We start from the raw sequence: 20,267 nt of genomic DNA, 5'->3' as shown, positions 1-20,267 counted from the left end.
GGACCACAAAACCAAAACCCTATCCAGCTAAGAACTTCAGCTCTAGCAAAACCAAAAAAGCAACAGCAGCAGTAGCATCTATGACATTCCAAACATGAGGCTAAGCCCTTCATTTCCCTGAATCTTCAAATAGTTCTAAGAGGGAAGAGCTAATATTACCGCCCCCGCCCATTTTACAGGTAAGAAAGCAAAAGAATGGCTCCAAATCATTGCGCTAGTAAGTGCTGAAGCTGGGATGTAAACACAGGTTTGGTTTGGTTTGGTTTGTATTCAAATTCAATAGCCATGAGCTTTAATATTACACTGTGTGTTATTTCCGTGGTATGTGTGTGTGTCTCTCTATGTATCTTTCTATATATACCCATGCATGTTTATATTTCTTTGTTTTCCTGTGATTCTATGCTTGTGAATCTGTGCATGTGGAAGTGTGTGTGTGTGTGTGTGTGTGTGTGTGTGTGTGTGTGATCACACAACATGTGCACTCCAGATCTCTTAGAAACCCTTCTGGTAATTTCCACATTTGCTTGAATACAGTCATCAGAGGGAGCTTAATAACTTTCATTTTCGCTTTAAGAGGCTAAGAAAAAGGTACATTAAAAGTCACAGCTTCCTTTGAAAAAGTATTTATTCATGTGTCCTTTTATATGTGGTTGTCTTTATATTTTCATATGTATAAAGCTGCATGAGTTCTTATGTCTGTTTTTGTTTGAGCATAATTAAGTCCATGTATATATTTATATGCTTATGTTGGCAGGTGTATATGTGTGCACATTCACATATTTAATATACATTTAGGACTGAGTGCTATATGAGCATAGCAGTACATTTGTATGAGCATAGCAGTACATTTGTAGATCAGTGGCTCTGGTAGTTACTTCTACCTTCTTTCCTACCTATCTATAATGCATATCTAGCTCTATATGTCTGTGTGTGTGTGTGTGTGTGTGTGTGTGTGAGAGAGAGAGAGAGAGAGAGAGAGAGAGAGAGAGAGAGAGAGAGAATGTGTGCCAATTGTGCATGTTGACATGTAAGGGTGCATATCTGTGCATTTGAGTCCCTCTGAATATGTCTGTATTTTTAGTATGTCTAGGACTGCATTGCCTGTAGATATATGTGTATATCCTTTACTTTTATATAATGAGGATGTTGTGTATTTGCGTGGGGATATATCTGGCACCTGCATATACATCTGCATGTACTTTTACAGGGGTGGGCAAAAGTAGGTTTCAGTTGTGAGTATGCAAAACACAGTTTATTTTTGTATTATTATTTATTAACTAGACACCCAGTGCACGAATTCATGCATGCGTGGGGTGCCTTGGCCTGGCTGGGGCAGGCCGGCCAGGGTAAGGGACCCCGGGAGTTTGGCTGGCCAGCCCCCTGATCGGGACCTATCAAAAAGGTTGGCCAGAAGCAGGGAGGGACCACAGGAGGTTGACCTGCTGGCCCCCTTCCCCCAACTGGGGCCCTGGGTGAGGGACCACTGGAGGTTGGCCAACTGGGCAGGAGGGAGGGGCCATGTGAGGTTGGCCGGCTGAGGCGGGGAGGGGCCACGGGAGGTTGGTTGGCAGAGGGGAGGGGCTGCAGGAAGTTGGCTGTGGGGGTGCACTGACCACCAGGGGGTAGCTCCAGCATTTAGCGTCTGCCCCCTGGTGGTCAGTGCGCATCATAGCAACTGGTACCAGTTGTTCTGGTCGCAATGGTCACTTAGGCATATATATATATATATATATATATATATATATATATATATATATATAATTTGTATTATTTTCTATATGAACAACTGTAGACCTACCTATGCCCCTTTATGTGTCTATATGTGTAAGTGCATTTACAAAGCTCAGTGTGCATGTGCCTTTAAGGGCTGTTTGGAGTGTGTCACCATCTAAGGCAGTGGTTCTCAACCTTCTGGCCCTTTAAATACAGTTCCTCATGTTGTGACCCAACCATAAAATTATTTTTGTTGCTACTTCATAACTGTAATGTTGCTACTGTTGTGAATCGTAATGTAAATATCTCATATGCAGGATGGTCTTAGGCAATCCCTGTGAAAGGGTTGTTCGACTGCCAAAGGGGTCATGACCCACAGGTTGAGAACCGCTGATCTAAGTGGATGGAACCTTGTCTTTTGGAGGTGCAGTATCCAAATCTATGTACACATACATAAGTCTGTGGGACTGTACCTCTATCCCCGAGTATTTAGCTCTGCGTGAGTCCATAGCATCTAAGTCTATGTGGACACATTTAGCCCTTAAGTTTACTGCTTGCATATACTCATCTGTAAGATAGGTCTTTGTATGTCTGTGTATGTGTGTGTACATAATATATACATAATATATGTATGTGTGTGTGTCTGAATGTGAATCTATGTGTCTATGTGTACCTATACATTCTTGTCTATAAGCCCCTTTATCTGTGTCTAGATATTTCTATATTCATATTGCATGCCTTGATGTCCATCCATCTGTTCACCCACGTCTATTTGTATGCGTATGTTTGTGTGACCATCTGCATGTGTATGGGGGCATGTGTGTGCGTCTACATAAATCTGTCTGCATGAGAATGAATGTCTTTGGATGACTCTCTCAGGAATGCATCTGTGTGTCCATGTGCAGATGTTCATGTTGTTGAGTGTATGTGAGGATTCTATATGAATGAGAATTTTATATGCCTGTATGTACACATATGTCTCTGTTCCTGTGTTTGTTTGTGCATGCTCGTCTATGTTTGCATGCATACATATGACTATAGACACAAATGTCTGTGCAAGTGCGTGTCAGTGAAGGTGTGTTGGGCTTTGCTATTGTGGGTGCACATATTTCTATGTCTGCATGCACAGGTCAATAGACATGCATGCTTGTGTGTGTCTGCCTCTTGTTCACGTATATGTTTGTATATCCCTATCTCTACTTGTTCATCCATGTATAATGTCTTTAAGTATATACAACTGTATTTTTCTACATACATCTGCACAAATTTCTGTGTCAATCTCTTTGTGAGTCTATATGGGTGTGGGCCTGTGTACCTCTCCCAGTGCACATGCTTGTGTCTGTGAATTTACCTGCTTTTCTGTGCATATGTGTAATTTTGTATGCTTCTCTTGTGCCTCTGAGGGAATCTATGTATGAGTGCCAATGTTTCCCTGTATATATCTTCTTGTAGATCTTTAGGCTTGTGCATATATGTGTAGATATATGCCTCTTCATATGAAAGCATCTTTGATAAATCTATGTCTGTCTATCTATCTATCTATCTATCTATCTATCTATCTATCTATCTATCAACTATTTACCTACCTATCTATAATGCATATCTAGCTCTATATGAAAGCATATCTCTCTAAATGTATATAACACTGTATGATACATACATGTAGAGATCTCTTTATGGATCCACCTCTGTTTTGTCTGTATGTGCATGTACATGCCTCCATGTACCAGTAAATTTATGTGTGTACACCTTTGTGCTTGTGTATTTTCCTATGTACATCCACGCACATAAATATTCTCATGTGTGCCCCATGTGCATTTCCATGTGCTCATGGTGAGCATGAACACTTAGGTTTCATATACAGATATGAACATGCTTATGTATGTGTGTTTTAATTATAACAATGCTTCTGTGTGCATATGCATGTGACTCTGGGAGCATGAAAATGCCACTAAGTACATGTTTAAAACACATGTATCTACCTATGAATGAATCACTGTTTCTGTGTTTGTTTAAATGTGTCTATGTCTCTGCAAATCAGTAAACACACACACACACACCTGTTTCGGAATATGAAGGATTCTATGCACGTGTATGGGTATATATGCACACATACAAACACACATGTGCCTGTGTGGGTTTGTGTATACTTGTGTACATTTCTGCATAAATATCTGGGGGTGTCTCAGAATGTGCCTCATGAGCCTCCAGAAGCATCTTTATGTTTTCGTATGTGTTTGCACCTGTGTTTTTGCATCTTTGAGGTTATGAATCAGTAAACACATTGTCTGGATGGCATATATACATCTCTGTGTGCTTCTCTGGTCTGTACAATATGGAGTGTATATTTACAATTATATGTTGCTCTGTGTCTACACACAGAACTGTGGGCATTTTTGTGTTACTCTATATATTCACATGTGTATCCATGTATACATGAAATCACACTTGTTGGGACTCTGGATGTTACGTTTGTATTGTGCAAACAAATATCCTTGGTTGTGGTTTTAAGAATGTATGGTCTGTATGATTATGACACACCTGTGGGTCTATGTCAGTATGAACATCTGTGACACTGCATGTCTATATATATTCTGTTGTGTATGTTCTTGTCTATGATGAATATCTGTGTGTGTAGGTGTGAGTACTTTCTTCTGAACAGACTTCTGGTCATTTACACACCTGTTTTTCTACAATATAGCCAGCCAGAATGGGGTCAAGATTTTCTTCCTATTCTTGAAGTAGCCAAGAAAATAGACATGAAAAGGCAGTCTCCTTTAAAAAATATTGATTATTGAAGATGGTAACTATGGCCTAAGTCAGTGGTTCTCAACCTTCTGGCCCTTTAAATACAGTTCCTCATGTTGTGACCCAACCATAAAATTATTTTCGTTGCTACTTCATAACTGTAATGTTGCTGCTGTTATGAATCGTAATGTAAATATCTCATATGCAGGATGGTCTTAGGCGACCCCTGTGAAAGGGTCGTTCAACCTCCAAAGGGGTCGCGACCCACAGGTTAAGAACCACTGGCCTAATGACATAGGATTTTTATAATCTGAACACAAAAAGCAGGTGGCTGCTCAGATCTTCAAATCCCACTGCCATGGTTGGAAACTCTGGCACATACCTATCTTCCTTCCCATCTCTGGCCCTAGGTAGGGCCCACATACTGTTTCCTTCCACCTTCTGCTTCCTCAGGCATGCCTATTACAAAGGGCTCCAAAGTTACTTCTACCTTGTTTCCTAGGAGACAGAAACCAGTGTCAGCCCATTTATAAATGAGGACTAGGATCAGAGAGTTACAGTGCATTGTGTGTATCACATGGCCAATTATTAGCAGAGGCAGAATTAAAAACCAGACATGACTGACACTGAATCCATATTCTGTCTCCTGTACCACTGACCATTTCTACTATCATATGTGCCTAGATCCCAGTGCCAATAAGTGGTGGAGCCAAGCCTTGGAGCAGGCATGTCTGCCTCCAAAGACTGTTCTGAACCTTGATTCTTTGCAGAAATTGTCTCATTTAATTCTCAGAATGGCCCAAAAGGAAGTATTTCACTATGTTTACAAATGGGTATACAGACTCAAAAAAGTGAAGTCACTTGTCAAAGCTCTGTGTGAGCATGTCAGTTCTCAGTTCATATCCTATGGAGCAGCATATTGTTGAGGATTAAATGTAATAGAATGTGGACCTCAGAAGTGAAGCTAAATGTTCCAGAGTGAGCATATATATTGTGTTGCCTTTCTTGGTCTTATAGACTTTCTGAGTATTGTGTGGCAATGCTTGGTATTATTAAGGATGTCTGTAAAGTTTGGGGCAAGTCTGCATGTTGTGGGATGAATGTATGTTGTGGGTTATGCCTCCCTGTATATGTAGTAGTATCAGTGTGTGAGAACCATGGGAGTGAGTGCCAGTCTTCTGGCCTAGTTTCTGGGTTAGGTAGCATGTCTCTGTGTAGTGTTGTAAGGTTCGGTGTTGTGGGGTGAGTCAGGTGAGATGAGGTGAGTCTGGAAGAGAAAATCTTTTTGTGACAGGGGAAGTCTCTTTGTGTTGTGGGTTGAATCTATGATTTTGGGGGTGACGAGTCTTATGTTGTGGGGTGAGTCTGTCTGAAGGAAAGTGGATCTAGGTGTTATAAAGCAAATATATGAGTTGCATGATGTGTAAGTAAATTGTAGGTCCTGTGAATGAGTTTCTTGTGGTGTCAGACTATCAATTGTATGACTCATGTGTGCACTGTGAGGCTGTTCTCTACATTAAGGGAGGCATAGCTAGGGGGAGTAAGATAAACTTGTGCATTGTGGTTGTCTCTATGAATTATGGGCCCTGTGGGTCCTGAGCATCTGGTTTGGAGTGACTGTTTTGTGGGAGTGATTTTAGTGTTGTGTATTTTATGACTGTGATTTTTAGATATACTGTCAGGGAAATCTATGGATTGTGGAACATGTCCTCACATTGTAGGGCATGTCTAGATATTGTGGTCTATACATGGCAGTCTGTACATTGTGGGATATATTATGAATTGATGGGATGAGACTGTGTGTCATGGGTTGATTCTAGAGATTCTATAGTAAATCACTGTGTCATAGGGGCAGTCTTTGTATTTGAGTGTATGTCTTTGCTTTGTGGGAAATCTATGTGAATTTCTAAAATGTGTTTTAAAAGTCTGTTGTGTGTGGGGTTGTGCCATAGTATGGCATTTCAGCAGGTTGTGGTCCAATGTTGTGCATTATGGTGCAAGCCTGCATTATGTAACCTAATTCTGGTTGTTGTATTGGATGTGTCCTGGTGTTGTCAAGAGAGTGTGGATTATTAGGGGCAAGTGTGGATGTGAGAGAGCTTGTATTTGCTATGTTTGATCGCTCTGTATACAGTAAGACATATCTGCTTTATGGTATAATTCTGTGTTATGTGGTATGCCAGTGTGTAACTGAGCATGTCTTGAGTTTTGGATCTTTATGTTGGGTGATGATGTTTGTGTGGGGTGAGTTTGTGTTGCAGGGCATGGCTGTGAATCATAGGGTATGTCTCTCAATAGTGTGGGGCAAGTCTGTATATCATGAGGCTTGTCTATAGTAATATGGGTCATGTATTGATTTTTTGGGGTGATGATACAATACTTTGTTTATGTAGGAGAGTTTGAGTATGGAGGAGCATGTTAGTGCATTGTGGGGAGAACTTTATATGAGTTAAGTTTGTATGTTGTGATTTGATTCTAGGTCAATAATAAAAGTTAAAAAATGAATTTGCATTTGGAGAAATTATGAGCATGATGTGGTCATTCTGTGTGGGAAACTGTTTATTGCCTTCACTATCTGATAAGCATAGATAGAGAACCCCCCGAAGGCTGGGTGCTTTTGAAGCCCTGGCAAAGTTTGGAGTTAGGCGCCACCTCTGTTTGTCCAGACAGTGGTGGCTGAAACTACTCCCCCATTTATTATTATGTAAATCCTTGCTGATGGGCTAGTCTGCCTGTTGCTGGGGGTCACCTGCCTAAGGGCTATGCTATGGGTGCATCCCAGATCAATAAAAGCTTGGTGAGGACTGAGCACAGGAGGAAGTCCTTCCCCTTGAGTTGGACTTGTCCGCCTGGTCCACCAATATTTCAAATTATCTCTTGTCTTTTCATATTCATTTGTGTGCGGCTCTGCTTCCAGTTCCTGAACCCTGACCCACGCGGGACGTGGGAAGGAAACACTCAACAATTCTGGGACTGTTGGGAGTATCTATGTATTTTCAAGAGATTTTGTACATTGTAGGATGCATCTTTTCATTGGAAGTTTTACCAAGGTGTTGTGGGGGTGAGTATGTGCACCATGGACTGTGTCTAGGTTGTAGGTCATGTGTGACTTGTGGTGCAAGGCTGTATGGTAAAGCATTTCTGGTGAAGAACATAAGTGTGCACTATGGAGTCTGCTTTCATCCTGTGGGGCAAGCCTGTGTGTCCTACGGCAATTTTGGGTGTTGGGAACACAAGTTTTCTTTGTAGGGTATTTGCCTTGTGGAGAGATCATGTGTGTGTTGGGGTGAATCTGTGTATCAGAATGAAATTTTGTGTTTGTGATAAAAATATTTCTGTCATAGGGTATATCTGTCTATAGTAAGACAGCTTATGTGAATATATTGTGGAGCTAATTTATGCATTATAAGACATGTCTTAGTGGCTACACTAAATTTTGGAGTGTGGCTGGATGTCTGTGGTCAATTCTTACTATAGTGGGGTGAGTTTACGTTGTAGAGTAAGGCTGTACATTATAAGGAGATTTCTGCATTGTGGAACTTACCTCTGTGTTATAGGGAATATCTCAATATTATGAGGTAAGTCTGAGCATTGTGGGACAAGCCTATTCATTGTAAGTGCATTGTAAGTATTATGAGGCATTTCTGTATATATGGTGTAAGACTGAGTTTTGATGCAAACCTATGTGTAATACTAATCCTGGATGACTTATGGAGCAAGTCTTGGCATTTTTTGGAGAATTTTTGACTTGTGAGATAAATTTGTGCATTGTGATGCTATTCCATGTGCTATTATGATAGTCTTATGTCATGGAGGATGTGTGACAGCCCAAGTTGGTCTAGATATTTGAGAGGTGAGTGTAGAGTTATGGAAGACACTGGGCACTGTAAGGCTCATATGCATGTTGTGGATTGTATCTTGGTGAATTATTTGCTTTGTGAATGAGTCTCTGCATTGTGTGATAACCCGGTTTGTAGGGGTGAAAGTCTATGAATTGTAGGATAAATTTGGAAGTTGTGTAAAATTCTACACATTGTGGGGAAAATCTATTTTTCTGTGGCATGTTTTAGAGCTACTGGATAAGTCTATGCTGGTGGAGGAGGGGGTGAGTCTATGTGTTTGAGGATGTGACCAGACATTAATTGGTCCATTCATTATTGAGTGTATGTTTTTAGAAATGTTTGTAAGTTGTTATGCAATACTGTGTGTTTCTGGGGAGTGTATCTTATGAAGCATATTTGTGTATTGTGGGATGTATTGTGATGTATATAGGAGTTGTGGGGGAAGCTGTGTGTTTTGGAATGAATGTGGGTTTTTTTTTGCAATTTGGGGTACTATGAAATGCATTTGGGCATTGTATGGAGAAGTCTGTAATGTTATTGCATTCTGTGCATTGTTTTGGGAGTGTCTAAGTTGTGACTGGTGTCTGCACATTGTAATGTGTGTCTGGGCATTGTGGGACAAATGTGAGTTGTGAATTGATTCTATGTGAGGGTTAATGTGTGTGTTATGCTTTGTTTCATATGGGGTGAGTTTTGTGTATTTTGGGCTCAGTGTGAGTGTTTGGTATAAACTTGGGAATTCTGTGGTGTGTGGTGGGGTGAATCATTGTCTGAGGTAGGTCTGTGAGTTGTTGGTCTTAGTTGTGCATTATGATGCAATTCTATACATTGTAGGACAACTCAAAAACTTGTAAGCTGAATTTGAGTGCTGTTGTTTCTTTCTATCCATTGCAGGGCAACCATAAGCTTGGTAAGGGTGTTCCTATGGGACACGTTTTCATGTTATATTATGATTTTGAAGCTATTTTTGGAGCCTGTTTATTGTACTGTGAGTTTGAGACTCTGGGTCCAATCTGTCTGTTTTGGTACAAGTTGGAATTTGTGGAGCTAGTGCAGTGTGAGGCAAAGTATGTGTTAAGCTAATTTATGCCTCGAATAGTGAGCTGACAGGCTGCAATGGAATCCTGTGTTGTGCAAGGGGGTCGACATCTGGGGGCAAGTCTCTACATTGTAGTGTTTATACATGTTATACATGTAGTGCATGTGTGTGCACTGCTTGGGCAAATTTATGCACCAAGGGGTAAGTGAGTTAACTGTAGGACAGTTCTATATATTGTAGGACAGATTGTGTATTGTGATGCTATTCTATTCCTTCTTGGGAGAGGTGGTTACATGTTGTCATTGACCATAAGTGTTCTAGTCAGTCTTTGTGCTGAGAGATGTGTGTGTGTGTACGAGTTTTGTGTCTACTCTGAGTATTTTGTGGCACATCTATGTGTCATGAGTTGACCTTATACAACATGTGGGGAATCTGTATACTCTGGGGTTGTTTTGTGCACTTTGGTGTGGGTCTGAGTGGTGGGCAGTGTCTTGGCACTGCATCTAGGAATTGTAAAGGAAGTCTAGATGACTGTGTTATGGGAAGAGATGCATGTTGGAGCATGTTTCTGCACTGTAGAGAGAGTCTTGTGAAATGAGATGTGTCTCCCCATTATGACTTGATACTGTGCATTGTGGGTCATTTCGACACTTTGGGATATGATTCTGTGCTTTCTAGGAAGAGTCTGAATTGTGCATTTGTGACTGTGCATTGGCCTTTTTACAATTTATGTTGTACAATCAGCTCACAGTTGGTGGGATGAGTCTGAGTAGAGGGCTGTGGATAGGCATTACAGGATTCGTCTTTGTGTGGCAGAACAGGTCTAGGTGCTTTGTTGCTTCTATTTTCCCTATAAGCCAGGTGTTCGCACTGAAAGGTGATGGCGTGTTTGAGGCACTTCTCTGTTGTAGGGCATGTCTGTGGACTGTGGTGCAGCTATGTGCTTTTGAGGCAAGTTTGTGTGCTATGCATTTCGGTCTGTGCTTTAATAGTATGAAGTCTCTGAGTATTGTGGATTGTGATTCTGAATGTTATGGTACATGTCTTTGCAGCCTAGGAAATGCCATTGTGTTTTGGGACAACTCTATGGATTGTGGTACTGGATCAAACTGAGTGGGATAAACCAGTGCTTTATGGAATAAGTCAGTGCATTGTGGATGATTGTGTGTTTATGAGACATGTTTGTATTTCATATGAGGTATTTTCACATCTGTCTGGATTGAGGTTAATGACTATGCAGCATATGGTGTGTCCAGGTGTGGCTGGCCAAGTCAGGGTGTTGGGGGTGCATATCTATGCATTATGGGCCTCTAAGTGGTGGGGAAGTAGGGGGAAATACTGTACAGTAAACTTGGGTATTGGTTCTAGTGTTTTCATTGTGGAGCGATTGTGTCTGTTGTGGAGCAAATCAGTTTTGTAGAGTGAGTCTGTGCATTGTGATTCCAACCCATGCATGTTAGCAGAGTCTGTGTGTTGCACGGTATATCTCTTGTTATGAGAGGTCTATGCATTATGGGTTTTATCTGTGTTTTGTTGGGGCTTGTACTTGGTATTTGTGGGCCTTGACTTTGCTGCATGATGTATGTACATTGTGTGACGGTCTGGGCTTTGTGGGGCATACCTTAGCACTGTGTTATTATCTTGTGCATTATGGTTTAAGCTTGTGGGTAGTGGTTGTGCCCATACTTTGAGAGGCATGTCTGTTTGTTGTGTGTCATATTTGTGGGTTGTAAGGTGATCTGTGAGCAGTGAGTTGACTCTGGATGTTCTAATGTGAGTGTGGGCAATGCAGACAGAGAGTTGCGTTGTGGGAGATGTTTGTTCATTATGAGGCATGTCTGTAGATTTTAAGATAAGCCTGTGGTTGTATTTGAGTTCTATGGGTCCTGTATATCTACTGCGGATTTGTATAGGGACAGCTGACGATGCTTGGGGCCTTGGCATTGTGATATAATTCTGTTCCCTTGGGGGCTTTGGGTTGTGTAGATGCCTGTTCATTGTAAATTATGTCCAGGTATTATCAGGATAGACTGTGTACAGTGGGGCAAGATGGCTTGTTGTGATGCTATTCGCTACATAGTTGGAGGAGTCTGCACTGGGTCTGTACATTATAGGGCATGTTGAGGTATGTATCAGGTCTGTATATTACAGGGTTGTTGTTTTTTGTATTTTGTAAGACAAGTCTTGGTATTGTGAAATGAAGGTTTTTACTGGGTTGACTCTAGATGTTTTGGGTTAAGTCTTCACTGTGTGGAGCTGATGATGCGTATTGTGTGCCCTGTTGCGTGTGTCTACTTTGTCAGTGACTTTGTACATTGAAGATTATATTTGTGTGGAATAGGCCAATCTATGTGGTATGGGACTAGTATGTGTGCTGTGGAGCAAGTCTGGATCTTGTGGATAGATTACCTGCATTATGGGGCAAGTTGGTGCACTGTGGGCAATTTGGGGTGTACAGGTAATTTTTGTGGGTTTTGATAGGGATGGTGTGATACAATCCTGTGTGTTGAAGAAGTCTATGCCTTGTAGATTGTTTCTAGGGCACTGCACTTAAAGTAAGTGTTTTATGTTGTGTGGCCAATGTAATCTGTGGTGAGCAAGTGTACTGTCAAGCATAATATATATAGGATAGGGTGCAGTTAAATGGGATGAGTCTTTGCATGAATGTTTCTGTATAACAGGTATGTTTGTTCATTGCAATGTGCGTGTAGGTGTTGAGTGTGAGTCTAGGTGTTGCAGAGACTGTGTGGCACTTGCTTATTGTGAGATAAGTGTAGACAACATGGGAATTGTAAGGAAAGAATGGTAAAAGTATGAGCTGTGATGTAATTGTTTGCTTTATGGGGGTATACTCTTTGCTGGGGGTAAATTCTAATTATTTTAGGTTGAGTCTTACCATTATGGTCCCATTCCACATGTAGAAACAACAATAACAGCAACAACAAGATCAGTTAATATGGATAACACCTATGCCAGGCACTGTTCTAAACACTTCATAAGGCATTCACTCATTTATTCCTCTTAATAACTCTAAAAGTACCATTATTATTCCCAATTTCAACTGAGGAAAATAAGGCAGAGAGAGGTTAAGAAACCTTTCAAAGTTCACACAATTAGCAAATACTACATGTGAGATTAGTGTAAGCTTTTAACCACAATCTGTACTGCCCCTTTGTTTTGGGGTGCTGTGCATATCTTTAGGTATGTCTCTGGGCCTCATGAGCTATTTCTAGGTGATGAGATACTAATATTTGCAATGTGTGGGAAGACTTTCTATTGTGACCAACACTGTAAGTTGTATGTCAAGCCTCTGCTTTCAAGGAAAGATGTGTGGTGATGTGGTTCTGTGAGCTGTTGGAGAATTTTGTGTTTACAAGAATACTTATTTTGAAAGGTATGTTTCCTTGTTGTGAGTCTAGAACCTGGATTATGGCATGTCTCTGTGCCTTATGAAATGAGTCTGGGTATTGTTGTCTGGGTCCGTGCTTTATAGATGTGTGCAGATTGTGATGAAATTCTGTTAGTTATCAGGGAACCATGTTTGCTGTGGGAAATGTGTATATGTTATAGGGATCTCCAGGTATTCTGAGGATAATTGCTACATTAGGGGGTGCATTGTAGAATGACTCTGTTGTTGTAGGGTAAAAGGTGTGTATGTGTATTGATGTGGAGTGTGTCTGTGCATTTTGGGTCTGTTTGTGCCCATGAAAAGTGTTTTTGTGTTATGGGGCATGTCTGTGCATTGGAGGCCAATGAGCATTTGAGAGAGGGATGAGTTTGTACATTGTGGAGTGAGGGTGCATATTATGTAATGCTGAACACTGTGAAGCTTCTCTGTACATATTAACATACCTCTGGGTATCTTGGGAGATGTGATAAGTGTCATGGAGTATTCTTTGTATTCCTGAAACAAACCTTAGTTTATGGGGAAAGGCCTTAGGTTGAGGATTTAGTCTGTTTGTTATAATATGGTCCCATGCATTGTACAGGGTATGTCTGTACCTGCTAAGCTATTTTATAGCAAGTCGATGTACTGTAGAGCCTGTCTACGTGTCTTTGGATGAGTCTATCTATTGTGGTAAGTCCACATCATTGGCACCCCTGAATTACTGGGTAAGTCTGTGTTGCAGGATGAGTCAGTATCATGGTACAAGTGTTATAAATTCAGGAGCATGTTTGTGAATAGTAGATATGTCCACATATTATGTGACAAAAATTAGCGTGTGGTAGGATGTATTTGTATAATATAGGGCTTATTGCTGAGTTGCAGGGTATATATATATATATACATGCTGTGTTGTGAGCTTGTGCCTTGTGGGATGTGGCTGGATATTGTGCATGGAGCCTGGACATTGTAAAATGAGTCTGTGTATTATGGAGCAAGCCTGTGAAATTTTTAGCAAATTTTTAAATTGTGGTGCAGTTCAGTATATTGTGAGTGATATCTGGTTTAGGGTTATGTTTGTGTTCTGTATGGTGTGTGGGTGTTGTGGTGGGGTGTCTGTATGCTGTAAGGTGTTTCTAGATGTTCTGTATCATATGGTGAATCTTTCTGCTATCACACGATTCTAGGTATTTGAGGTAGGCCCTTTTCTCTTTAATAGTAATGGTGGTGGTGGGGTGACAGTAATAGTTGTAACAGTTCCTATGTGACAGGAACTGCACTAAGTACTTAACATATCTTATTTAATTTAACACACAACAGCCCTTTTGAGTAGATGCTATTGTTATTATTGTTCTACAGATGAGCAAACTAAAACACAGAGATATATACTTACCCAAGGTGATACGATTAGAAAGGAATGAAACCTGGATTCAAACCTAGGTAGTAGGGGTCCAGAGGCTTTACCCTTAACCTACACAAGCTGTGTATATGTTGTAGGCAAGAGTTGTAGCTCAACAGTATGATAAAGCATGTCTGCAAACTATGATGGAGCTCTTTGCATTGCATGGTAATGTGTATTGTGTGTCTGCACACTGGGGAATGTTTATGTGCATTGCAGGGTTTCCATTTTAGAGTAAGTCTGTGTTGTGATACAATTCTGTACATTGCAGAAGTCTATGTTTACAGGCATGCCTGTGAATTTTTAGTATTGTGGGGGCGATTGTGTTTTGGGGCTAGTCAAGTCTATGTCCCAAAGGGTTTGCCTGTACATTTAAGGTGAGTCTCAGTGTTCAGTGATGCTTGTGCGTGTTGTGGAGCAAGTATGTTGTTGATGGAAGAATCTATGCATTTTGATGGAATTCTGTGCATGGTTGGGCATATTGTGTTTATGGGCAGCAATGTGAATAGGGACACAGTCTATGTGCTTTGAGGTAAATGTGGAAGTTGTAGAGCAAATGGTTGCAGGTGTTTTGGAATATGTGTTTACACTGTGTAATCACCATAAGGAGTATCATTTTTGTGAAATGAATTTGTATGGCAAGTGTGTGTTGTGAAACAATTCTATGCATTATAAGGGTGGAGTTTGTATGTATGTTTGCATGGGATAGGTTGCATCTATGTTGTCAGATGAGTGATGGTATTATAGATCACGTCTGTGACTGTGCCCTGAGGGGCATATCTGAACACTTTGGAGACAGATTAGGTTCTACTGTGGCAGGATTGTGTCTGTTGTCGAACAAGACTGTCCATCAAAGGACCAATTTGCATGCTGTGATGTGCATTGTGAGGTGTGTCTACTGCAGTTTGTCTGAAGAATTTGGGATGTGTTTTGTTGTGACAGGGCCACAGTGCGCATTGCATAGTAACTGTATGGTTGGTGAAGGCTTGGATATTGTTGGTCAAATTAGTGCACCATAGAGCTAGTATTTGCAATGTATGATAACTGTGCTTGTTGTGAAGTAAATTGATGTACTGAAAGAAAACTTTGCATGTTGTGTCACAACCTGTACATCATGAGGGGATATATGTGCTGTAAGATGTACTGTTGTATCTCTGTGCAATGGAATGAGCTTGTCAAAGTGCTGTGTGAAGAGTCTCCATGCTATGGGTTTAATCTGTGTGCCATGGGCTAAATCCTAAAGCTGTGGAGCAAGTCTGTGTCTTGGGGAGAGGCTGTGCATCCTGGGGCCAGTCTGCCTGAGGTGTGGAGGGTCTGTGTGTCATGGAGAAGGCCTGTGTCCTGTGAAGACAGTTTGTGTTTAAAGTGTGTTTCTATACACTGTAGAAAGAGTCTGTGGACTGTGAGGCATCTCAGTTTGTGGGACACACAGTTCTGTGGGAGTAATTTTTTGGTTGTGGGGAGAATCTGTGTGTTGTGGAATGAGTCTGCTTGATCTGGGCAGTGTCTGTGTACTCTGGGACAAGTTTGTGTCCTTTTGGAATGGTCTGTGTATCATGGAGCAAGTCCATCTGTTGTGGGAGAATCTTTGTGTCTCTCTGTGTGGGTCTTCAGGCTGTGCCATGAACTGTGTTCTGGGGAGGAGGTCTGTATTCTTTGGAGAGTCAGTGTGCTCTGGTGTGAGTCTGTGTGTTGTGGGTGAGTCTATGTTCTGTGGGGAGAGTCTGTGTGATACGGTGTGAGGCTGTGTGCCCTGAGGAAGGTCTGTATGCTCAAAGGAGTCTGTGTCATAACTCTTCAAGCTTGACAGGAGTCTATATGCTGTGGGATGGAGTCTGTGTGCTCTGGTGAAGGTCAATGTGATGTGAGGGGAGTGTGTGCTCTGAGGAAAATCTCAACTATGGGTTTAGTTGGTGGGGCATTGGGAGAATATGTGCTGTGTCATGGAGAAGGCAGTCTGTTTCCTGTGCTCACATTACTATGAATTTCCTTGGGCTCCTGAGGATGTAAGTAACGTGAAACATTTGGAAGACTTCATGGTCACTGGTGGCCATACTGAGAAGAGGTAATTTTGGAGGAAGAAAAAGGAAGTGGCTCAAAGCCTTGCAAGGATTAAAAATATTCAATGCTGTATATACAATCATGATGGCAGTTTAGCCCAGAAAAACTGACATCATGATTGCAGAATAACTCCTTTAGTGACTCTGGTCCCAAAGACCCCTCCTTTTCCTTCCCAGCTGCATTCCGTCACTGCAGAGGAAGGAATGTGGAAGCTCTGGCAAGCTGTTGTTGCCAGGGAAACCAGCCTCTAGATACAAACAAATCACAGCCTAATGCGCAAGTCAAGAAATTACTGGAGCTGTGGTTACGAGCTAAAGAGCCCCCTGCAGTAAGGGTAGGCAAGCCATCCTCCCATCCCTGCTCCTTTGTTTTGTTTCAAAATCAGTGAAGGTTAGATAGAGGCCAGTTCAGAAGTCAATAGAGAAATAAGTATGTGTTGGAGATGGGGGTGGAGGGTCAACAGTGAGTGGCAGATGATTTTAATAGTCAAATATTTTTGTGAGCACACAACCCATTTTCCACTAAAAAACTCCATAAAATGGAGTTTTCCATAAAAATGTTTTATGCTTGAGCCTTATACCTGCAGTGAAGAGATGAATCATTGGAGTGTGTCCTTATCTACAACACATGGTGACAATGGTGGCATGGATTGGGACTCACCCTAACCTCTTTAAACCCTAGATCAGAATACTGCCGACAACAGGCTGGCAAACATTATTTCTGCTTCTCATACACTTCTTACATTTCCCTTTTATAGCATTTTAAAAAATTCCAGAAACTGAGTCCAGACAGCTTTAATTCTCCAAGCATCTGAGGAGTAGAAAAAGAGGTTGACTCTACATCAGAGAAGCATGGATCAGATGCTCAAAACTCAGAGGGAAGATAGGGGAGAGCGGGGGTGAGGGGAAGAGATCAACCAAAGGACTTATATGCATGCATATAAGCATAAGCGATGGATGTGGACAACAGGGGGTGAGGGTGAGGGCAGGATTGGGGGGATGAGGGGACACTGGGGCAATAAGGACACATATGTAATATCTTAATCAATAAAGGGAAAAATTAAAAAGAAAAAAGAAAAAGAGGTTGAAGGAAGAACCTTAGGAGTAACACTAACCCAAGGGGTATTTTTTTGAACACGAAATTAGAATTCAGGTGTGTCTAAGAGGAATAGCACGTCTGGATCAGTGGTTTATATATTCAGATTTCTCAATTTTAATTTGTAAAAAAACATCTGATAAAAATAAAAATTTTGAATAATTAATTTTAAAATCCTGTTTGAAAACATCTGCCTGAAACTGAATGTGCCTAGAATTCTTGAAGAGCATAAGCATGACCATGACACTTTGGAATGCTTTCAGAAGCTGCTAAGAAGGTAGGAGTGCTATTGTGGAATGTAACCATCTTAGGTAGAAAGAAAATGGCTGACCTGTGGAAAGTTACACCCTACCTAACAAGAGAACAGTTGTTGCCATTTCAAATCAGTGGAAGAAGGCTCGATTATTCAATAAATGACGCAGAAACAATTGGTGACCTATTTGAAAAAAAAATAACAACACAAAATTAGACCCTACTTCCAAACATATACCAAAATAAATTCAGATAATTAAATTGTAGAAAATGAAACAATTAAATGACTAGGGAAAAATACAGGTGAATATATTCATCAAATGAAAGAATAAATCACAAAAACCAACATTTACTAGTTGTGAATAATTAAAAATGTACACCAATGACATGTAAAAATAAGCCCACCATAAATGATAAAAAAAAAGTCAACAGGCAAAAAAACAACTGGAAAATAATGTTTGTATCACGTATGATAAATAAATTAGGCAATATGTATGCGGTTGGGGGTAGGGGAAGATACAAATTGGTTCATACCATTAGATCCAGAAATTCCACATCTAAAAATTTGTCCTAAGGGAAAAACAGAAAAGCACAAATATATTTATATGGAAAGATATTCCTTAAGTTATAATAGCAAAAATTGTACATATACATAAACACTCAATAATTGGACAATTAGTGGGACACCTATATGATTGAAAACTATGCCTCCACAAAATATCACATTCTTATGGAATATTTAAAAATATGGGGAATTTCTTTCAATATGTTATTTTATGTTTAAAACAGGTCGAAAACTATATGTACCTATGATTTTCATTTTATATATAAACATATTTACTATGCATTTATTTGCATGCATTCACTGAAGAGAGACTGACAGTAAGTATGTTAATAGTAATTATCTCTACATTATAGAATTATGGGTAATTTTTATAGTCATTTTTGATTTTTCCAAATTTTCTGCAATGACTATATGAGATTTTTATGACTAAAGGTGAAAGATAGCATTTTTAACAAGATACTTTAATAAGTGTTATAAAAGCGGTGGAAGCACAGAAAGAAAGTCTTAGAATGAAGACAATAAAAAGCAAAGACTAAATGTACTAATGTACACTGACAGAGCATCAAGCAAAACAAACTTACTATGTACTACATACAAATTATGGTATTTGCATGTTAGTTGGTACGGAATTTCTTATACAAGATGGACTCCTGGAAAATTTTCTTCACTACACCAGAGAATGGTCACATGTCCCTGGATGCGTCAGTCATTCTCTTTGCCGCAGTGCTCTGTTCAACACTGCCTCCCTTTGCCTTCAACACACTCTCCCCCTTTCCCCCTGCAAAATATGCTACCAGCAGACATTTTCAGACTGAAAAAATGGTCCATCTTGTGGACTTTCTTTGAAGCTTTTTCATTCTTATTTTTCCTACTGGATTGATGCTTTGTCATCTAGCTTGAAAATTTATGTATCTTTTTTCTCCTTTCTTCCTGTTGAAGTGTCAAAACAATCTGAATTTCAAAGGAATGAAAAACCACCACTTTAACTATTTTTTCTTTTTCTTTTACAGAAATAGATCTATGAAAGCAAATTTCATGGAACAGGAAACATAATACACATTTTCAAAAACATACAAAACAGCTTTGTTGATAGGAATCTCTGCTATCCTTCTTACATCCCTTTTCAAAGAAAGGAATACTGAGAAGATTCTATCTTTACTGTACAAATTGACCTCCATAAATACAAATGAATCATTCTCAAAATATAGTTACAGTCGCAAGGGTCATTATTTATTTTTCATGATTTTCCATCCCAAAACCAAATTTTGATCTTCCCCATTCAACACACATTCATTGCGCACATGAAGTAATTAATCTGAACATTACAGGCTGCCCTCCTTCTTATTTTCTCTCTTGTACAGATATCCAGTCACATCATTTTCTTAATTAAAAAAAGAAAGAAACAATATCCTTTTCCTCATTGCAAAATAACATTGTTTCTCCCGCTTTCTCCACACTGTGAAGGGAAATCAGATCTGAGAACATCTAGAATCACAACCCATTTTTGTCAAGTCTAATCCAAACATAGTAAAGCAGAAATACCGTTCCGAATTCAATTTCTCATTTTAGTGACATCTTCGTCAAGTCTTATTTTGGGAAATATCTTACCAGAATCACAAGGAGGAAGTTTCTATATTTTCTTCCAACAACTCACCATTTAAGACACAAGCTTTAAACTAGAAAAGTGACCGTGAAATATTTAGACTGTAATTAAGCCATTTTCCAAGTGCTACTGATTAGAATTCGAAATTCCTACACAGTTTAGTATTATTCTATTCCATTAAAACATGTCACTTGCCTTAGAAAGCATATTTTGGGTATCTATTTTACAAAAGATTGCTCAGCTACTTACCAGCAGCATGCGCTTTGCCTCTGCACCAGCTCCCGGGCTATAGCACTGAAAAAGTGTGGGGGGGAGGGGCAGCCAGTCACTTGAAAATGGGTTGTGCTTTGAAGAAGGGATAATCTCTACGGAAAGAAATGAAATTCCTTGGGATTAGCCTCAAAATTCCTCCAAAAACATAAAATCATATTAAGCATTACACACTAAAAAGTACATGCTCATCAAAGGACAGATTTTAATAGCTAAACCTCTGATCCAAATCACACTTAAATTGCCTTGATTTCCAGTGGAACCCCTACAATGCCATGGGCTTTTGGCTCTCCCG

General features: G+C 40.1%; 1 long non-coding RNA gene across 1 annotated transcript in view; it reads right to left on the bottom strand.

Moving 5' to 3' along the window:
• LOC308536037 overlaps positions 1-20,067 on the bottom strand; it is a 57,252-nt gene extending 37,185 nt beyond the window's left edge. The window contains exons 1-3 of the long non-coding RNA XR_013997325.1: positions 19,952-20,067; positions 18,069-18,104; positions 17,614-17,718 (exon numbers count right to left, since the gene is read on the bottom strand). This is a non-coding gene — a long non-coding RNA (uncharacterized lncRNA). The remainder of the gene's footprint in view (positions 1-17,613; positions 17,719-18,068; positions 18,105-19,951) is intronic.
• Between the last annotated feature and the right edge of the window lie 200 nt (positions 20,068-20,267).

The sequence above is a fragment of the Myotis nattereri genome (genome assembly GCF_964212035.1).
Source record: "Myotis nattereri genome assembly, chromosome: X".
In the NCBI taxonomy this organism is placed as follows: Eukaryota; Metazoa; Chordata; class Mammalia; order Chiroptera; family Vespertilionidae; genus Myotis; species Myotis nattereri.
This window is presented reverse-complemented; position numbering and strand designations above follow the sequence as displayed.